Source organism: Garra rufa, chromosome 11 (assembly GCF_049309525.1).
Source record: "Garra rufa chromosome 11, GarRuf1.0, whole genome shotgun sequence".
NCBI classification, from domain to species: Eukaryota; Metazoa; Chordata; class Actinopteri; order Cypriniformes; family Cyprinidae; genus Garra; species Garra rufa.
The window spans coordinates 27365812-27368522 of NC_133371.1; positions in this window are offsets into that span (position 1 = coordinate 27365812).

Below are 2711 nucleotides of genomic sequence, written 5' to 3' on the forward strand. Positions count from 1 at the left end.
ATGCCTATTTTCCACACGTTCATATGATTCTTTAGGGTCTAAATGAAAGTCGATAATATACTTTGGTAAAAATTCTCAATAGTAGTGTAAAAAAAACGTCTCAGGTTACGTATGTAACCCTAGTTCCCTGAGAATAGGGAACGAGACACTGCGTCCTCTAGAGGGCGCTTTTGGGGAACGCTGCAGCGTGCCTCGAGTCTGAAGAATGCATAGAAAAACTACATGAAATGGCCGGCGCCAGCGTATGACGTCACCGCGGCGCGTCAGTCGCTGCCGTTGCGTCACTACCGGGCGACCATAACATAAAGAGGCGCCCGTGCAACACAATACATCTTCAAAGTCTGAAGCTTTATCGTCCGAAGCATGGCGAAGAAGCCTAGAGGACGCAGTGTCTCGTTCCCTATTCTCAGGGAACTAGGGTTACATACGTAACCTGAGACGTTCCCTTCCGAAGGGAACTCTCACTGCGTCCTCTAGAGGGCGCTTTTGGGGAACGGTATACCAACACTGCCATGCTGAGGGGAGTGCATGCTAAGCCAGCGAGCACTAAGCAACAATTCTGAGAGGAATTGCCCCTACTAGGACGTGGTGACGGCTGTCAAAACGTTACCCCTCCCGGCCAGAGGCCTGACCTGTTACCCACTTACCAGACTGGGTAGAACCCAGGGCACAGCTCAGGCTTGGAATTATAGTAATTCCTTCTGAGGGAAACGGCTAAGCTTCGATGGAAACTTAGACTTGTCAGAACCAGAAACTACCGCAACATAGGGCCTAGTTCCCTCAGGAACTGGCTCCCATATGAGGGCAGAAACCTGTCCTGGGTCCGTTCAAAGGGCCACTAGTAGTGGCGCGCCCTAATAGTGGATGGTCAGCAGACATCAGCTAAGATATCAAAGGAGTCGAACCCAGGGAACCGGGGTTGTGAGCCGACTCCAATAGATGGGAACAAGGCGAAACGTGTGACCCATACCAAAAAGGGATTTAAAAGAGGAACCCAAACTTGGTGGGAACCTACCAACACGTGGATTTTATAGAAGTGCCCCAGGTGTGTGTGCACTTACCACACTTGTGGTTTTAGCTGGAAGACGCCCAGGCATAGCGTGGGACGCTTACCGACATGATCGGATTTAAGGAGAGTGTTTTCCCAGAGGGTTTCACTATCAGCTCCATGCCGTCTGAAGAGACGGAAAGGGGATAACCCTGAAGGTGAGGGGATTGCCACACTAACCCTCCCCTGGACAGAAGCTCGCAAGCTATCTGTCAACAGAGAAGAACATGGAGCTGAGACCATCCTGCAATAGTGGACGACAGTAGAGGACAAAAATCCTGACCCTGATCCACAGGGAGAATCGCTTCTCCAGAAGGGGGCACTGCTGTCTTTTTAGGGAACCCTTAATGAAAAGGGGAAGCGTGCACAGCCCGGTCCACGCGACCTGTATGAAGGTCTGGCAATCTCACGAAGGTGGGTTGGCGCTCATAGAAGACCCTTCCCAGAAGGGGAGCTGCACAACCGAACAGGAGCGAATGCTCTCACTGTTACCCTTCATAGAGGGGAGCATACATCCAGAATAAAGGCTGGAGAGTAGAAACCTGAAGCATGAAGGTCAAGCTCCTACCCTGGGAAACAGGGAGGAGAACTTGGCCACCAAGGAGTGGTGCTCTTATAAGTGAACCCTGGAAAGGGGGCACGCCAACATCCTTGTAGCAGGTCCATAACTCTCAAAGGTCTGTCCCTGGTAGATTCCTACCCTCAGGAGGGAGGAAGCATTCAGTCCTGGGAAGTTGCTCTGAAGGAAACCCTGAATTAGGGGAGCTCAGGTCCGTTCCAGCAATCCTGCGCACAGGGAGGAACGTGAGCTCTTAACCTTAACAAACCCATTCCTCAGAAGGGGGAGCACTCAGGGAAAGGGGAGCACTGTTTGCCTTGAAAGTTTCTGGGAAGCTCCGAAATGAATAAGGGCAGCTTCCTAGTTCAGACACTTCGTAAACCTTTCCTCAGAAAGGGAAGTGGAACTAGGCCTGGGGAGCGAGAATCGATCCTAAAGTGACGGCTTTCTAAGGTGTTAAACACCGAAGGATGCTCAAACCCTCTGTAGGGGAGACATTCGACAGCCTGGGTGTAGATCCTACATCAAGTGCTGCTTCAGCCCTCAGGCTTAGAATGAGGCGACTTGAAGAGAGTCTCAAAGTAGCGCTCAGATAAAAACCCTTTCCTCAGAAAGGGGAGCGCACACCGAGAATCAAGACCCCAGCTGGAAAGCGTGTCACCAGGTGGTGCTCAAATAAAAAACCTTTTCCGCAGAAAAGGGAGCAACCAAACCTGCTCCGAGTCCGCAGCGAGCACTCCGGACTGCTGGTACTCCTATGTAAGTGAACACCTGTCTCGACAGGTGTAGACACTCAGTTTCCATAGAAACCGTATTTAGGAGAGGACACGAAGCGGATCCTCGCACGCAGGCCGTCTGCAACAGAGTTAAACATACTAGTGCAATCTTAAATATAAATATCTTAAGATGCTTACCTAGGGAGAAAGGAAAAATTTCCTTTTGCTCGTTTAACCACTGAAGGGGGAAGCCCGATAGTGCTGGAACGAGTGTTGTGTAGACGGACACCACCATACAACCGGAAGGGAGGGGTGCTCCGTTGAGATGTTTCCACATTCCTTTTCTGAGGGAAAAACACAACACGCAACCCAAACCCTGCAGGCAACA